Below are 19,680 nucleotides of genomic sequence, written 5' to 3'. Positions count from 1 at the left end.
ATTACTATGCAGCTATCAAGAACAATGAACCCACCTTCTCTGACCCATCTTGGACAGAGCTAGAAGGAATTATGTTAAGTGAACTAAGTCAGAAAGATAAAGATGAGTATGGGATGATCCCACTCATCAACAGAAGCTGACTAAGAAGATCTGAAAGGGAAACTAAAAGCAGGACCTGATCAAATTACAGCAGGAACCTCACATCTTCACTATAGAGCCCCTACTTCCCCCAGTCCTGGAACCCTTGGATAGGGCCCACTTTCCCGTATGCATCTCCCAATCCAAACCAAATAACATTGCATCTGCCGATCACAACCTAACCAAAGCAACGATTGCTACCTCAACATGCTTCACCTCAGAATGTATTCAGAGACTTCACGTGTGGAATGACAACCCTTCAGCTTCATTACTCGGGTGAGACCTTTCCTTTAATAGTACACTCTAATTTCATCTCAGGTAGTTCACTTTCTAACAAAGTCCCATAACCTAGATATACACCAGTTTCTGTGAGAGAGAGCTTATGTGCACACGTATCCATAAACTACTGCAAAATATATACCTGAAAGCAGGACTACACTAGAGTTTGCAGTGAGTACCTCCCTAACACTTCCTCTCCACTATTCCAAGCTTGGGATCCATGATTGCTCAACAAATTGTTTGGCTTCATATGTTAACTCTGTTTTCAATCACCAGGTTCCAGATGCCACCAGGATGCTGGCTAGGCTTCCCTGGATTGAAGACCCCACCAATGTGTCCTGGAGCTCAGCTTCCCCAGAGTCACACCCTACTAGGGAAAGAGAGAGGCAGACTGGGTGTATGGACCGACCAGTCAACGCCCATGTTCAGCGGGGAAGCAATTACAGAAGCCAGACCTTCTACCTTCTGCATCCCTCAACGACCCTGGGTCCATGCTCCCAGAGGGATAGAGAATGGGAAAGCTATCAGGGGAGGGGGTGGGTTATGGGGATTGGGTGTTGGGAATTGTGTGGAGTTGTACCCCTCCTACCTTATGCTTTTGTTCACTAATCCTTTCTTAAATAAAAAATTTAAAAAAATAAAAAAAAAACAACAACAAAAAAAAACAAAGATAGCAGTTTTTTTAATGACTACAATGTAAACAACTAAGTACCCAATATAGTGAAGAAAATTAAAAAGAGGCGGCAGTTTTTCAGAGGGTGACATCAAGTTTCTTAGAGTCTTTCAGTGTGCTTGTGATTCCTGTCTTTTTCAAATTATGTATTAATGTGACACCAGATTTTTGTCATAAACAGCAACAAAAATAAACCTACCATTGACCTAATGTTGAAACAGATAGGAGACTCTACTTAACCTTGAATAAAGTCAGGCATTAAAAGATCTTTAAAAAATGTTAAAAGGCTTGTCCTATCAGTGAAATTATTTTAATGTTACTTTTCATAAATTATATATTAATGTAATCATTTATGGTGTGTTATAGTGAAATAAATTTGTGCTTGAATATGATAAATACTAATAGCTAACATAAATAAGAGTTCCTTAGGATTCTAAATTATTGTAGTATAAAAAAATAAGTGTTTAGTTGGCACTTATATTTAGGCATGACACGTTTTGCTATAAAGGACAGAATGAATTTGGGGAGAGGGACTAGAAATGTAGTGCTATCTGGCGTTTACAAATAATATAACTATATGTTTTAAAAATGTAAATGAATAGTATCTTTCTATATGCATACTTCTACATATTAATTTTAACATTTAATTTTATTTTTGAGATATGTATATTCTGATACCAAAGATCTAGTATATTCCTTTTAACTGTTGGGTGTTATACAATAGGGCTATACCACAATTTATTTGAGTTTGTGATTGGTTCATCTATATACAGAGATCTCTAATTATTCACTCAGAAGAGTAATGTTTTAATAAGCATCCCTTATCATAGCTCCTTGAAGATCAACCTTTTTCTTGTAGGATATCCAAGAATCTAAACTTTTTAAATGTAGTTAAATTGTTCTCCAGTATGCAAATCTGTAAGCACAGTGAGTGTGAAAGTCTGTTTCTCTCTTTGACACAATCATACTGTTAATTTTGTCAATAAGATGGTAGGAAAAGAAATGAAAGTTACTGTTGTATAATTTGCAATTCACTTTTTAGAAACCAGCGAAGTCCAGAATAAGTATTCTGGCAATCAAAAGAAATTCATATAATATTGAGAGCATAATTGAGACTTATTTTTCTCACACATATGGAATGAAGTAGTTACTAGTACAGGTTTTACAGATCATTACTGTAATCAAGAAAATTAGGTTTAGCTATCTATTATATTATTTTAAATATGCTGTCTTTCCTTCCACACGTTCATCATCTATAGTTGCAAGATCACTACTATATCACTAAAATGTTCAATAAATAAGGAGAGAAATAGCTTTTATAATCTCTTCACTTTTATCAGCAAAGATAAGGCCCTTAATCCCACATTAGTAGATCTATGTAATTTTTGCTTATTACAGTAATTAGTGCTGACACAGCTTTTTGTAGTTTTAAATAAACTAGAAAAATGGAGTATGCTCCTTATATTTATTCTTAGACAAGTACCCTTTAAAGTATTTTTATTTGTATGTATTGCTTTCATTACACACCAGTCACAGATCATAAAAAATTCACTGGCTTATTAGGAGAATTACACTCATAATGTGATATTGGAGAATGAACCCAGGGCCTTGTACATGAATGATACTGTTGATGTCTCTCTGGTTTAATTTTTATTCTATACCTTGAGGGGGTGAAAAGAGAAGAGAAGAGAGTAAGTACTTAAACATTGCTCCAAAATTCTCTTGGTGAAGTTTATGTGGTAGAAGATCAAACCCAAAGTGTTATACATGGTATAGCATACACTTCAGGGTTATAATTTCTCATTTGAGATCAATAGTTTTGTAAACAGTAAATAGACCCTGTTTTTTTTTTTTTTTTTTCAAATTCAATCTAGCAACCTCTTTTTATTGAAGTCTTTAGTCTTTACATTTAATGGAACTATAGATAGTTATGCCTTAGTCTGCTAATTTGGTCATTTGTTCTTTCAGAATACAAGTCTTTCAACCTTTGGTCAGGGTTCTTCCTAGGTATTTTATTGATTTTGCTGCAACAGTGAATGAGAGTGATTTCTGGACATCTTCTTCAGATTTAGTGTTTGCATAAAGAAATGCCACTGATTTTTGTACATTGATTTTGTAGCCTGACACCTTGCTATATTGCCTAATAACTTCTATTAGTTTTCTGCTGGAATTTTTAAGGTTTTTCTATGTATGCTATCGTATCATCCGCAAATAGTGAGAGCTTGACTTCTTCCCTTCCAATCTGTATTCCTTTGATTTCTTTCTCTTGCCAGATTGCCATGGCAAGAACTTCCAATACTATGTTGAAGAGTAATGGTGATAATGGACAGCCCTGTCTAGTCCCCGATCTGAGGGGGAATGCTTTTAGCTTCTGTCCATTGAGTATGATGTTGGCTGTAGGCTTGCTATATATGGACTCCACTATCTTGAGGAATTTCCTGTCTATTCCCATTTTTTTTGTAGTATTTTAAGCATGAATGGGTGTTGGATTCTGTCAAACGATTTCTTTGCATCTATTGAGATAATCATGTGGTTTTTGGTTTTGTTTTTATTGATGTGATGTACTGTTGTATCTAGTTGGCCAGGATCTTGTTTAATATTTTGTCATCTATGTTCATCAGAGATATTGGTCTGTAGTTTTCTTTTTTTGTTGTGTCCCTATCTACTTTTGGTATCAGGGTGATGTGGGCTTCATAGAAGGTGGAAGGGAGTATTCCTGTTTCTTCGATCCTGTGAAAGAGCCTCAGAATTATAGGTATTAACTATTTCCTGAAGGTTTTGTAGAATTTGTTTGTGAAGCCATCTGATCCAGGACTTTTGTTGTTGGGGAGATTCTTAATAACAGTTTCAATTTCTTTGTCTGTGATTGGTGTATTTAGGTTTTGTAGTTCTTCTTGGTTCAGTTTTGGAAGGGTATATGTTTCTAGGAATTCTTCCATTTCTTCCAGATTCTCTAGCTTGGTGGTGTATAGTTCTTCATAAAAGTTTTGCATGATTTTCTGGATTTCTGTGGTGTCGGTTGTGATATATTTTCTATTGTTTACAATTCTGTTTATTTGAGTCTTCTTTTTTTATTTCTTTTTTGGTGAGTCTGGCTAGGAGTTTATCAATCTTGTATAATTTTTCAAAGAACCAATATTTGGCTTCAGTGATCTTTTGTATGATTCTCTTATTTTTGATGTTGTTTATTTCTGCTCTAATTTTAGTGATTTCCATACTTCTGGTTGCTTTACGGTTCCTTTGTTCCTCTTCCTCTAAGTCCTTAAGACATGCAGTAATATTGTTTATTTGAGCTTTTTCTTATTCTCTAATATGTGATTGTATGACTATGAATTTCCCTCTCAGTACTGCTTTAGCTGTGTCCCACTATTATTGTATCACTACTGATGTATTTTTTTCTAATTTTTTAATTATTTTATTTATTTATTGGATAGAGACAGTCAGAAATTGAGAGGATGGAAAAGACAGAGAGGGAAAGAGACAGAAAGACACCTGAAATCCTGCTTTACCACTTGCAAAACTTTTCCCCCGCATGTGGGGACTCGGAGCTCGAACCTGGGTCCTTGAGCATTGCAACATGTGCGCTCAACCAGGTGCACCACCACCCAGCCCCAACTATTGATGTATTTTTGTAATTCTTTCAGTAGGTGCTTGATGTATTTAGATGGTCCCTCATTGGGTGGATAGATGTTAACAATTGTTAACTCTTTTTGGTTGATTGATCCTCTAATCATTATTTAATGGCCTTGCATATCTTTTATTAGTTTATGTTGGGTAATTTTAAGGACCCTCACAAAGCACCCCACATTCCTTATATTATGGCCATTAGATAAAAAGAAAGGGTGAGATGTCGGGTATATGTGAGGCAGGGAGTCTGATAGGACGAGACACACCTTTGGGGTTACTCCTGTCCCTCCTTGCTCAATCTCTTGGTAGAGAGAGACTAACAGGATAGACACTCATCAGGTCAAGCCCTGCCAAGCTCAACTGCATTCTCACAATTTCCCGACAACTTTATTTAATTTAAAGTCTATGGTGTCAGAGATGAGAATGGCTGTTCCTGCCTTTTTTTGTGGTCCATTAGCCTGTATGATAATTTTCCATCCTTTCACTTTAAATCTGTGTTTGTCTACTTGGGTCAGGTGGGATTCTTACTCGCATCATATGGTTGGGTTGTGTTTTCTGATCCATCCTCCCACTCTGTGCCTTTTAATGGGCGAGTTTAAGCCACTGACATTTATTGATATTGTGGATTTAATGTATTGCAGTGCCATTATTCAATTATTTTTTAAAATTTTCTCTGACATAGGGCAAGTAGTATGGTGATGTTCTTGTTTATAAGTGGTATTTTAGAACCTCTTTCAGGGCAGGTTTGGTGATGGCTGCCTCCTTTAACTGTTACCTGTCTGAGATTTTGATCCCTCCATCTAGTTTGAATGAAAGTCTAACAGAATATATTATCCTTGGTTGAAACCTTTTTTCATTCAGGGCTCAATAGAAATCTTGCCATTCTCTTCTGACTTTTAGAGTTTGAGTGGAGAAGTCTTGTGATAGTCTTATGGATTTTCCCCCATATGTGACTTTTTGTTTTTCTCTTGCAGCATTTAGGATCCTTTCTTTATTCTTACTTCTTTTCATTGTAACTGATGTGTCTTGGTGTCGTCATGTCTGAGTTGATTCTGTATGGGAATCTCTGAGCCTCTTGAATCTTAATGTCCTTTCTGTTGTTTAGGTCTGGGAAGTTTTCTTCTATTATTTTCTCTAAAATGTTTACTTCCCCTTCCTCTCTTTCTTCCTCTGGTAGGCCAATTATACAAATGTTACTTCTTCTGAGATTATCCCATACATCTCTGTTGTTGTTTTTAGTGTCTCTCAATCTCTTTTTGAGCTCTTCTACCTCTTTCTTAGTTTTCTCTAGCTTATCCTCTGTCTGACTAATTCTATTTTCTGCTTCTGTTACTTTAATTTCCCTTCACTCAGCTTCTTTTTTCAGCTCAGTTATAGTATTAGCTTGTTCTGCTAATTGGCGTTTTAGCTCAGCTTTTCAACTTTCAGTTCTCTAATTACCTTGAGGTAGCTAGTGTTTTCCTTGAGGGTCTCATCTGTTGTTTCTCTAATTCTGATAGCCCTTTCCTCAATAGTTGTCTTTATTTTTGTGATTATTAGGTTTATTGTTGCTTGCATACTTTTCTTATCTATAGTTACTTCTGAATGATTTGGAGTTTCTTCTGGGTTCCTGCCCTAATTCATTGTGGTAGTAGTTTTATTTGCTCTTGAGTTAACCTTTTTTTTTATTATTAATGTGATTTTTACTTTTATGTTGTTGTTATTCAGTTGTTACTTTTTACTTTTTGAGTACAAGCCATGCTTTACTAAAGCCCTTTCACAAAAGCAGTCAGAAACCTCAGAAATTACAACAATAGCAAAACATCACCACCAGTCCAAGGAAAAATAGCAACCAAAACCAAAAGAAAATGAAAGAGAAAGGAAAAAAGGGAGAGGAGGAGTAGATAATTATGCAATTGTACTGTCCACTATAAAATCTAAGGATAGCAAGATGAGAAAAGAACATAGAAAAAAGAGACATGCACACACAGAGAGTCCACACGGAGTCAGATTTCTTCCACAAAATAATTCCCAAATGAGTATCAGTGAATTCAGAAAACAAAAGAAGGAAAAAAAGAAAAATAAAGAAAAGAAAAATAAGCAGTGAAATGAAAAAGTTATTTATTTATTTATTTTGAATTAGCTAGGAGGATAGAAAAAGGAAAGTGAAGGGAAGAAGGAGAGAAATAAGTTCCTCTCACAATGGATAGGACATCCAGTCACCTATCAATTGAAAAAACAACAACAACAATTAATTTTGGTCAACCTGAGGAAGAAGGAAGGAAAAGGGGCACCTGTATATAATAAGAGTAATAATAATAAAATAAAATAGAGTAAAAAATCCCTAACATTCAGTCTGCTGCTTGGACTGCTCTGGATTGGCTGCAGGAAGCCTGAGCAAAGACATCCAATTATAAAAAGTATCCAAAAAAAAAAAAAAAAATCTCCAGGTAGACTTTTGCAGATAGGGCTGAGGCTCTGATTGGTCAGATATTTTGTCACTCAAATATGGTTCCAGCCACCTAAAAAAAAGAGGAGGAAAACAAAGAGAAAAAAGCTTGGATAACACCCCTGGTGAGGCAGGAATCTTGGTAAAAAAATAGCTCAGCGGGAAGCCTGGTATGAGTGGCTTTCCAGCCCCTGTGGGTTGTTTTTGGGGTGGTGGGGAGGGGTGAGTTCAGAAATAATCAAGTCAAAAAGATTTTCTTTTGTTTGTTCTTTCAGCCTCTGTTTGTCAGCCCAAGAGTGAGTTATGGGACTCTAGTTTGGTGTCACTCTGACCAGCCCGTTTTCACCCTCCTACAGACAACCCAGTATCCTACCCTATCCAGAGAATCCCAGGTTGTAAGCTGCTTCTCTTTGGCGCTCATGGCAGCTTCTTTCCAAGTCGCCATCTTGGCTTTGCCCCTCCTGGTCATTTGTTCTTAATTCTCTCATAATCTATTCATGTCTTCTTTTGCTGAATGAAGGATGTGCTTTAAGATTTGCATTTCATATCTATAATTTTCTGGATGTTTCTTTGCAAAATACAAACTAATATGCCTCCTTTTGCTATTTATAGAATTGAAAATTAGGCACTTTTCTGTCTTCTTCGAGCACATAAGATCCTTGGCTGAAAGCAAAATATACTTAAAATGTCCCTCTTGACCACCACTCAGTCTGAAGACTGTGATAACATACTTGCAGCTTTGTAGCACCAAAGTCAAGAGGTAGTATTTTGAGTTCAGTAAGTGTTCTTATTCATTTCTGGGGCCTTTGTCAATATTTAGTGAATGTATTTGGTCTTGCCACAGTTACCATGGAATCAGTGCATGTGCACACCAATTTTAGGCTGTAGCATCCATATGCTAAAAGTTGCTTTACTGCCAGAAACTTGCAGTTGTTCCTGGAACAGCCACATCACTCAGGAACATTCCTAAAGATTATTCCTAAATTTTTTCAAGAGTAATTCAGTAAGATAAAGGATAAAACATGCATTTCAATAAAAATTTATGCAGCAGTAAACTATGAACAACTCACTTCAGGGTAGCATAGTTGAATCAGCTCTGTTTCCACAGTGAGTTTTCTTTTTACCACCTATATATATTTATTCCATTTTGTTGCCCTTTTTTTTATTGTTATAGTTATTGTGTTATTGATGTCATTGTTGTTGGATAGGACAGAGAGAAATGGAGAGAGGAGGGGAAGACAAAGAGGGGGAAGAAAGATAGACACCTGCAGACCTGCTTCACAGCTTGTGAAGCAACTCACACCTCGAACTGGGATCCTTCTGTTTTGCGCCACCTGTGCTTAACTCATGGTGCAACCGCTCGACTCCCTGTACCACCTCTTTAATCAAGTTCTCAAGTCCTCTGATCCTATGCTTGAAGTATCTTTCTGTAAAAAAAAAGTAAAAATAGTAAAGTGTAGTACTGCATAAAACTTAGATCAGTCTTTTTTCTTTTTCTTTTTCTCTCTTTCTTTCTTTCTTTTTTTTTTTTTTTTTTTTTTGCCCCCAGCGTTAGTGCCTGCACTATGAATCCACTGCTCCTGGAGGCCATTTTTCCACTTTGTTGCTTTTGTTGTTATATAGGACAGAGTGAAGTTGAGCGAGCTGAAAGCTGAAATAGCTGAGCTAAGAGCACAACTAGCTGAACAGGCTAATGCAGTATTGGAACAGGGTAACAAAATGGCTGAGCTACAAAAAACAACAAAGGGGGGAGAGAATAAAATAAATGAGGCAGAAAACAGAATTAACAAGATCGAGGAAGAATTAGAGAAAACTAAGGAAGAAGTAAGAGATCTCAAAAGGAGATTAAGAGATACTGAAAACAACAACAGAGACTTATGGGATGACTTTAAAAGAAGTAATGTATGGATTATTGGCTTGTTAGTGGAAGAAAGAGAAGGAGGGGAAGAGGGCATTCTACAGGACATAATAACTGAATACTTCCCTACTCTAAAAGACATAAAGGTTTAAGAAGCTCAGAAGGTCCCAAACAGAATTAACCCAGACTTAAGGACACCAAGAAACATCATATTTAGAATGAAAAGAAATAAGGGTAGGGAATGGATCTTGAGTGCTGCAAGAGAAAAACGAAGAGTAACCTACAGAAGAAAACCCATAAAATTAGTGGCAGATTTCTTCACACAAACACTAAAGGCCAGAAGAGAATGGCAAGCTAGATATTAAACACTCAATGAAAAAGGCTTTTAACCAAGACTACTGTATCCTGCTAGTCCGTCATTCAAACTAGATGTAGGCATAAAAAACTTCTCAAACAAGCAACAGTTTAAGGAATCAACTATCACCAAGCCTGCCCTGAAAGAATTTCTGAAAGACCTCATCACGTCATCATAAACATGCCATACATCAGAACACTCTAAAATTTTAGAATAATTAAAATATGTTCATTCTATAATATCAATAAATGTCAGTGGCCTGAATTTACCTATTAAAAGTCACAGAGTAGGGAGATAGATCAGAAAACACTACCCAGCCATACATTGTCTACAAGAATCCCACCTAATTCAACAAGACAAACAGAGACTCAGAGTGAAAGGATGGAAAACTATCATACAAGCCAGTGGACCACAAAAAAGAGCAGGAACAGCTATTCTGAATCTGAAATGATAGACCTGAAAATTTAAAAAAATTAAAAAAAGGGATGGGCATTACTCAGTGCTCATAGGATCAGTCAATCAAGAGGACTTAACTATTATTAACAGCTATACACCCAAGGAGAGGTCATCTAAATACATCAAACATCTATTGAAAGATCTACAGAAATATATTAGCAGCAACAAAATAATAGTAGGTGATTTCAATACCCCTTGGTATTGAAATTGGATGTTAGACCAAAAACTATCAAATACTTAGAGGAATATTATGGCAGAACTCTCTTCCATCTAAATATTAAAGGCATCTTCAATGAAACAAATCCAATTACCAAAAAAAAAAAAAAAGTTGAATGAATGATAAACACAAAGCAGAACTTGGACAGGGTCTTGTGTATTGCAGTAAAGTAAAGGACTCTAGGGTAGGAGGGGAGGGGTCAGGTCCTGGAACATGATGACAGAGGAGGACCTAGAGGGGCATTGAATTGTTGTGTGGAAAACTAAGAAATGTGACCAGTGGTAGACGGCATAATGGTTATGCAAAGAGACTCATATTCCTTAGGCTCCAAAGTCTCAGGTTCATGGTGAATTCACCTTTACCTCATCTTAGATGGAGCTCGAAGATACTATGTTAAGTGAGATAAGTCAGAAACAAAAGGATGAATATGGGATGATCTCACTCACAGACAGAAGTTGAGAAACAAGTTCAGAAGGGAAAACTCTAAGCAGAACTTGGACTGGAGTTGGTGTTTTGCACCAAAGTAAAGACTGGGGTGGCAGGGAGGGTTCAGGTTCTGAAATATGATGGCAGTGGAGGACCTAGTGGGGTTGTGCTGTTATGTGGAGATGTTATACATGTACAAACTATTGTATTTTACTGTTGACTGTAAACCATTAATCCCTAATAAAGAAATTAAAGGGGGAAGGGTGGTAGCACACCAGGTTAAGCGCACATAGTACAAAGTGCAAGGACTGGTGCAAGGATCCTGGTTCTAGCCTCTGGCTCCCCACTTGCAAGCGGGACACTTCACAGGCAGTGATGCATGCCTTCAGGTGTCTTTCTCTCCTCCTCTCTATCTTCCCCATCCCTCTCAACTTCTCTCTGTCATATACAAATAAATAAATAAATAATTAGAAATTAAAAATTAAAAAAGAAGTTAAAAAAACTCACAAACTATAGATATGTAATTAGCTATCTTAATTACTCCAGTTCTCTTTCTTGTTATATACTTAGAATATATAAAGAATGCTATTCATGTGAAAAAATAAAGTAGGGGTCTGTACTGAAATAAAGTAAGAAATTGTGCATCCTGTTTGGTAATCAATACCAGAATTTTAAAAAATACATTGTTAATAGGAGTGTATATTAGGAAAAAAAAAGAAAATAAATAAGTCATTTATGGAGTGATTTAGGAGCCTAGGTTTCTAGACCATTCATGCCATCTCCTACTCTCACCTCCCTATAGTGAAGCTGAAAATCTACCCTCACCCTTCACCCAGAGTTTTTTTTTTTTACTTTGGTGCAATACTCCAAACTTGGTCAAATTCTACTTTGTGTTTCCCTTTCTGGATTTTATGTTTTGATGAGTAATGCTTCCCAGGATTGGTACAAAGAGCTCTATCTATCAATATATTCTATTAAATGACACATACTTACAAAGATAAATTTCTCTCTCTCCCTCCCTCCATCTTTCCCTTCCTCTCTCAGTTCACTGTGTCTTTATTTGAAGACTATATACCACAGATTGTCTCTATAAATCAGTGGTGAGCAAAACATTCCTGATATATGCTTTCTTGGTGGTCACCGCCTTTGTTTTCTATCAGTACTTTAAAAAATCTTTTCAGAACCAATTATTGCAAACTGTTAGTGCACAATTTTCTTTCATTAAAATAGAGACCAAAAGAATAGTAAAGGTAAAATTAGATGCCATGTCATGTCTATTATTTTATTGTATCATATAAATTAATTTGTTAAATTTAAAAAAACTTTATTATTATTATATTCTTGGATATATACAGATAGAAATCCAGAGATATGGGAATATATATATAGAGAGAGACACCCGCAGCACTGCTTCACCACTGTGAAGTTTTCCCACTGAAAGTAGGGGCCAGGGGCTTGAACCTGTGTCTTCATACATTATAACATGAGCTTAAGCAGTTACACCACTGCCTGGTCCCACATTGTCAGACTTTTTAAGAGGTTTTATTGCATTGATAAAAATTAGGAATTATGCTGGGACTATGAATATCTTCTTACAAGTTATGAATAATTTTTTCCTTCTACTACCAAAAAATGGCATCCTTGTGCTGACAATTGCAAGAAATATAGTCTGCCAGCTAGCTCAGTGTGTTTAGATGATTTTCCAGGTGGGAGTACTATGTCTAGTCAACATCTTGAATTCTGCATCATAAAACCCCATCTGACCTATAGCAAAATTCCTGACCAATAAAATTTGTGAGTTTGTAATGTTTCAAGTCACTTAAGTATTTGATAGTTTGGTATGAAATAATAGATAACTAATGCAACACTCATTAAAATGTTATTTAGACGTTACTACTAGTAATAAAGCTAAAATTTTTAATGTGTCACTAAAGGTGTTTCCAACTCATTTACTTTTTTACACTTTATATTTCAAGGGGCCCATGATGTCACTAATTTTTGCCTTAGCCTGACAACTAACATACTGGTGAACCACAGGTATTGTCCAGGAGATGGTTTGTAAATAGGACTAGAAAGCTGGATCAGAGAAGAGAGTAGCTCCCAAATATGGGAAAGGTATATAAATACCATTAACTGAAAACTCCATTGATTTGATCTCGACCCCATATTCAGTGCAGGAGCCTGTGTAACCTCTGCATCCCTGTAGGTCTGAGCTCACATTCTATGGTCATAGGTAGACACATTATAGGCTGCACTCATTGCTGGACCCATCTTCCTCAGAGAATAGGCCAGTCCCTACCATTGTTGATCTACATTGCGGATAAGGTTCTGTAGTGGTCCACAAATGGGTCCATTATATTGTTCCTGATGGAGATGACCAGTGAAAGTGGAGAGAGGGGTCTGTTAGAGGTCTAGGCCCATCCTGTCTGTGTGGGAGTCCTAGGATTCCCTGATTAGGGCCCTAGGTGATGGAGTGGTCTGTTAGGAAGCAAAATAGTCATCATTAAAGTATGCTGGTCTCTTGCTTTTATCCAGCTTTTGTAGTCCTTGCTTTATCTGCTAACATTAGAGTTAGAGCGATTGAGGGAAGTGAAAACGGAAGTAGGTGAAAAGGGTATAGAGGACTACACAGAAATACTTTATATTGTCTTTGATTAACTTTATATTGTCCTTTTTAGGTCTTTCTACTTGTTTGCTGCACTTAATGAGTCCTTGTTGACTAGACCACACTGTTATTTTAAGGTATACATTTTCCCCTAACTTATAGGTACATGTGCACATGTGCTCTATCTCATGGGCCCTGGTCTATATCTAAGTTCAGTAACTTTGTTAGAAAGTGTGCTACCTAAAATGAAATTAAGGGGTCTTCTGAGCTAGGAAGGGTCTCACTAGATTATTGGAGCTGGAGGGTTGACGTCCCAGGCCTGGCATCTCTGGACACATGTCTGAAGTGAAACATGTTGAGGTGGTACTGGTCGCATTGATTTGGCTGAGATCAGTAGATGCAGTATCAAACAGTATGGATCAAGAAAAGCATGAAGGAAAATGAGCAAAGCCCCAGAGGTTCCAGGACTAGTAGAAATCATGGATTTTACAGAAAATGAAGAAATTTCCTTGCTGTCTTAGGGTTTAAGAAGGTAATAGGTAATTATTATTATTCCAAGTTATTTGGGAATTTGGTTTACTTTGACAATCTCATGGTTAGGATTTACTGTACCATATAAGACCTTACCATGATTTATGTCCTTTAATGCTATTTACAAATAACTATATCTTATATATTGACAAGACTGGTTATTTCTGGTCTCCCTGTTCTAAGATTATAGGTGATTTAATATCTTAAAAAAGTTATTAGAAAAGCATTAACAATTTAAGCCCAGTGTTAAAATTCAATCAGTTTATTAATTTAAAAACTTATGTGCCTAGGTTGAAGGAATATATACTCATAACTGAAGTCTGTGCAAAAACTCTCAAAACACTTAATCTGTTTTTCCCCTTTCATACTGACCATAGAGTGATTTATAATACAGGATCTTATTTCTCTACATCATTGGACACCATGACCTTGTTACTACACCTGTTATTCTACATGAAATACTATTAAGTTGCACTTTAGTTGAAACCATGGTTTTTTCTAGGTGACTTTACTTCCATACATACTCTTCAAAAAAATATCTCAGAAGCTTCAATGTTTTTATGTATGTCTATACTAGCAGAATGTGTCTAAAATCCCTATATTGTAGACTATGATAAGGAACTGGAAAGACAAGAATAGGCCAGGTGATAGTGCAGCAAGTGGGCACACATGTTACAATATACAGGGACCCAGTTCAAGCCCCTGGTCCCCACTTGCAGTGGAGAAGTTTCACTAGAGTTGAAGCAGTGCTGCAAGTGTCTTTCTTTGTCTCTCCTTCTCTATATCCCCCTTCCATCTCAACTTCTATCAATAAATAAATAAATTTTAAAATTAAAAAATAAGTATAAGAGCATTGGTACTCAAGCTCCTATCTCTTTAATAATCTCATTTCCTGTTTAAAGATTTTAAGTTGAAATATATTCTTCTTATGCTATTTTTCTTTCAAATATGGCATCAAATTTCATGTCTTAGGCAAAAGTGGTACTTTTCAATATAAAAAAATCATCTGAGCATTTTTCTGATGTCTATTATAATTACATGAATAAAAGTGTCTAAATATTTTTTTTCAATAAAGTCTGAACTTACAGAAATAGTCTTGCTTCACAAGTCTACATTAGAGGCTTCCCTTTCTAGTAAGTAAGTGATGATCACACCTGAGACAGAGGTCCACTGAAAGATACTCTTTATAAAGATTTTTTAACATCCCAACTCCCTCATACCTTACCATTATCCCAATAAGACTATAGCATAATAAAATTAAATTAAAACTAAAGGAGTTGCAGAACACAGATTCACTCTGAGAAGGGAAGTCTAAAGCCAAGAGAGGAGAGGGAATCAAGAATAGCAAAGGAATTGAAGTCTTCTGGTGCTTTTAGAAATAGTAAACATTAAACATAACCCAAAGCCTAGCCAGATCAATTTATATCTTCACACTGAAGGTCAGTTTATCTCATCCCCTACTATCTGACAAACATTTCAGAGCTTGCCAAAAGGCAAGAAAAAACACAGTCTGAATAGACAGATCATTCACAGAATATTCTTTAGATGTGGCACACATGCTGAAATAGTAACAGGGAATTTTAAATAACTAGGATTAATAAGTTAAGGACTCTATGGAAAAAAAATAGGCAACATATGAAAACAGGTAGTGTAAACAGATGAGAAGACTAAAAATCGAAAGGAATTTCTAGAAACAACACACAAACACACCGCAAAACACAGATTCACATTTCCATATGATTGTGCCAGGGACTGAACCTGGGACTTCTGGGGTGACTGTGTGTTGTCTGATGCACTATCTCTCTGTCCCTCATTGTTGTCCCTTTTTCTGGGTGTTAATTGTTCAAATTGTTCATGCTGTTAATAGTCACGGAATACAATTAAGCCACAAAACTTTTTTTTGTATACATGTATATTATATGATAATGCAGTAGTAGTTTCTATGTGGTACAACAGTGATTTATTTCAAAACAAAACTTTAAAAGACAAGATTTCATTTGAACTTCATTATGACTTCTTGGGACTACTGATACATCATGGACCATAGTCATCAGTTTAGAGACAAAGAAAACGAGGCTTTGAAAATTCAGTACTGTATAGCTCAATTAATATTTTATTTTCTAACTGACTTCTGTTTATTTGCAATAAAAAAACTCTAATACATCAAGAATCTAAAAGTGCCTTGATGTTACTCACATTTAATCTTTAAATGTTGGCTCAGCAAAGGTTATTCCTTGCCAGGGGCTGCTCATACAGTGGCTGGGGATATGAAAGGAGGACTGGGAAAACAGAGTCAAGCATTCCTTTAAGTTTGGCCAGAGACAAAGCAGAGACTGGAGTTTTCAAATTCCAGCCCTGTATTATAATCTCCCTAAAATGCATTCATTTGCTTCCTCTTCTCCATGAACAGGGTCCAAGTTTTTAGCAGGCCTAGTACCTCCTTTCCACAGATGCTTATGATAATGACTGGAACAGAACTTGCAGGATACAGAGCTTTTTTTCTGTGTGCTTGGGTGGTCCCCAACAGGGTTCTCCTTGGCAGAGTAGGTGCTGGGTATTCTTTCTTTCTTTCTTTCTTTCTTTCTTTCTTTCTTTCTTTCTTTCTTTCTTTCTTTCTCTCTCTCTTTCTTTCTTTTTTTCTTTCCTTTCTTTTCTTTTTTTCATTCTTAGTGATCTAATACTGATTAACAATATTTTAAGATAACAGGGATACAATTACACACAGTTCCCAACGTCAGAGTTCTGTGTCCCATCCCCTGTAATGGAACCTTCCCTATTCATTATTCCTCTCTGGCAGTATGGGCCAAAATTCTTTATGGGGTGAAGAAGGTGGAAGGTCTGGTTGCCATAACTGCTTCTCCACTGGACATGGGCGTTGATAGGTCAATCCATACCCGTAACCTGTTTCTATCTTCCCTAGTGGGGTATCAGTGAGGTCATTTGTCCAGGGAAGTCAATATTTTTAAGCATCTAACATATACCAGAAAGAGATCACACACTGGGTAGTGGGATTTACATACTCTTTATAATTTATGGAACTCCCAGGTTCCATAGATGAAAAGTGACTTGGTATTTTGTAAATCACAGGGACTCAGACTCTTCTGCCACTTTGATTTTCTAGACTGGGTGAGGCCAAGAGCATGGACTTTGTAGTATCCCAATATGTTTGGATTTCTAATTTTCATGCTTGATCATTGGCAAGTTGCCTACACACTTTCTCCCTCAGTCCCTGACTTTGAAATTCATTGTTAACATGCCTCTGAGGGTAAATTTTTACATCTGGGAGCATGCCCTAGCACCACCCAGCAACCAGTCATCACAAGGTAAACTACTATGCTCTCCCTTTAGGGGGTTGAAAGTGAGTGGCTTCAAGTCTGGCACTCTCCCCAACATATTTTTTCAACTTCTCTAAATGTGTAGAAACAAGACATAAGGTGTGAAGGTGCAGTGGGGGTGTGAGGAGCAAGCCATATCTGCTTTCCAGGGAAGCTGCCTGTGGAGCTTCTTTGTTTCATAATCTGTGAGGCTAGAGATCAGCTGACTTTGTGGGGAAGCTTCAGTTCTCTCCGTTGTTGACTGCACAACTATGAGAGTACAGATGAGTAATCCTTTCTGGGAGAGACGTAAGTACAGCAAATTGGAAAGCGTACTTGGAGGAGGCTAAGCTGGAGAACCAGCTCAGATGAGTAAAGACCACCATCCTGGGTGTGTGACGCAAAGCCTTGGGAATGTTTCCGAATTCAGCTGGCCTCATCTTACTCTGTACCCCTCTGAGCCCTGGCAGCTGTCACTGTAACTGATGTTTGACACCCTGACCTTTGCTGACACTGTCCTTCCTTCTTGTCTTTTAAGCACTACTGTCACTGTGTTCCACATAAATATTGGTGGCGTCTAGGTCAGTAGAACTATGTGGAGTGGGGATGAGGATGGGGGTTTCTTATCTTTGTTCTAGGACTAAAATTTCCCATTGATTAGGGAGACTGATCAGGATTCTGTCCAGTAAAACACTAACTGACTTCCCTCTAGGAATCACTCCCTGCTCCAACCTTTCTGTTTTTGCCCATGTTTGTTTATTTATTTTAAAATTACTGCTTAATTTCAACACACACACACACACACACACACACACACACACCAAAACATAGATCCACATTGCCATAAGGTTGTGCCAGGGATTGAACCTGGAACTTCTGGGGTCTCAGACATGCAAGTCTGATCCATTATCTCTCTGTCCCTCTTCGTTGTCCCTTTGAAGCAGATTCAGATTATATCCTCACTAATGATGGAGCTCTTTTATATCTTATAGAACACCTTCATATCCAGTAATTTTTATTTTTCCTCTTAACAGTTTTCTGAGAGGACAAACAAGATTACTATTTCTTTTCATTGGTGAAGGAAATGAGGTCCATAGTGTTTTCCTGAATTGCCTGGGGTTACATAGCTAGCTAAGTGTCTATCAGAAAACAACTGAAGTGTACAGGAAACCTGCCTGCTGCCTTTCACTGTTCTGGTCTCCTATTCCAGAGATGTATTTCTATGTCTCCTATTACTTAGAAATCTATTTCCCCCTACAATATATTTGTATTAGAATGGCTATCAGCAAGAAGTTTCTCCCTTACACTAACCATGAAATCAAGGAAAGAGAGTACACAAATTATAAAAACAATCTGAGGTATCTTTTTCCATCAGTCTGAGTATAAATTCAATGAGGCTACAACTAAACTCGTTTGTGCCTCTATTTTTCTGTGTCCTCATAGCACTCTGTGTACACATCTGCACTGTATTTAAGTCATGTTTAAATCAAGCTTTGACTAAGGACTTTCTTTTCTTTCTTTCTTTTCTTTTTTTTTTTTTTTTTTTGCCACCAGGTTTATTGCTGGGTCTCAATAGCTGCTTCCACCACCCTTGGTGACCATTTTTTCTTTTCTGTAGATCAGGGGTGAGGAACCATTTTTCTGCCAATGGTCCTTTGGGTATTTATAACATAATCCATAGGCCATACATAATTATCACCTTAAAATAATACTTATTGTTATGTCCCATTTGTGATTGCGTTGGTAGGGCCAGATCAAATGACTTCACATCGGATACATATAACTTTTGGGCTGGGTCTTTTGTACCCAGCTCTAGATAAAGGTTGAGAGACAGATCCGTGACAGAGAGGGACCACAGCACCACTCCACTACATGCGAGGCTTCCCTCCTGCAAGTGATGCTACATGGAATAACTATGAGCTCCTGCTTATGATAATGTGTACCCTATATCTGGTGGGTCACCTGCTGTCCTCTGAGGACTGTGCATTTTAGTGTTTGAGTATGGTAAGCACAAGTATTTGCTGGGTGTCCTTTGCCATACTCCTTAAAGTTGATGCAAGGCTTTAAGAGCTAACACAGAGGGGAATAAGCTTCCATAAAACCCTCAAGAGAGATTGCAAAGCTATTCAGGGAATTCTTTCTGTTGTCACAGCTAAGCGAAAAAAAAAAAAGTTTTATTGGATGTTTAGTTGAATATTAAATAATCCAGTCATTAATACTGAGAATCTGCAAGTATTGGACAGTAATAAATCTTGACTCTCCTTTTACTGAGGAGGACACTGAAGTTTGAGAATGAAGAGGACATATTCAAGATCAAAAAGAGTAAATTGAAAGAAGACATCTGCCTCTCCAAAGGCTGAACTGTCCTGCTCAGTTCTGGGATTCTCTTGTACTACCTTGAGACTTTTATCTTTTCAAATTATCCTATTCAGTTGTAACTGAAGATAATATTACAATTCCCAGTCTATATTGGCAGAGAGCTCTCTTCCTGCAGAAATCTGTTAGAGCACCCTCCCCCACCCCCCGATTGTTTGTGTGTTCTGACTATCTGTAATGTGGCTGCAACATGTTCTGGGCTCCCACTCAACACTCTCACAGCCACCTTGGTGAAATATGTGTCTTCGCCTTTTACGAACTGGACTAATTATGGATGTCCCTTTTCTTCCATTACCTAAGTATTGGGATGAAGCTCGAGTATATCAGCTGAAAACAAAAGCAGAATGGAGGACATATATGAGTAATAGTACTTTGTGAAATTCACTGACCAGATCAG

At 37.1% G+C, this 19,680-nt stretch overlaps 1 non-coding gene across 1 annotated transcript; it reads left to right on the top strand.

The window, feature by feature from the left end:
* Positions 1-18,944: 18,944 nt before the first annotated feature.
* Positions 18,945-19,061, top strand: LOC132540650 (small nucleolar RNA SNORA26). The gene has a single exon (XR_009551837.1). It is a non-coding gene; the product is annotated as a small nucleolar RNA SNORA26 (small nucleolar RNA).
* Positions 19,062-19,680: the final 619 nt, after the last annotated feature.

The sequence above is a fragment of the Erinaceus europaeus genome, chromosome 9, assembly GCF_950295315.1.
Source record: "Erinaceus europaeus chromosome 9, mEriEur2.1, whole genome shotgun sequence".
Classification (NCBI taxonomy): domain Eukaryota; kingdom Metazoa; phylum Chordata; class Mammalia; order Eulipotyphla; family Erinaceidae; genus Erinaceus; species Erinaceus europaeus.
Note: the sequence above shows the minus strand (reverse complement) of the source record. Positions and strands in the feature narration are given on the sequence as shown.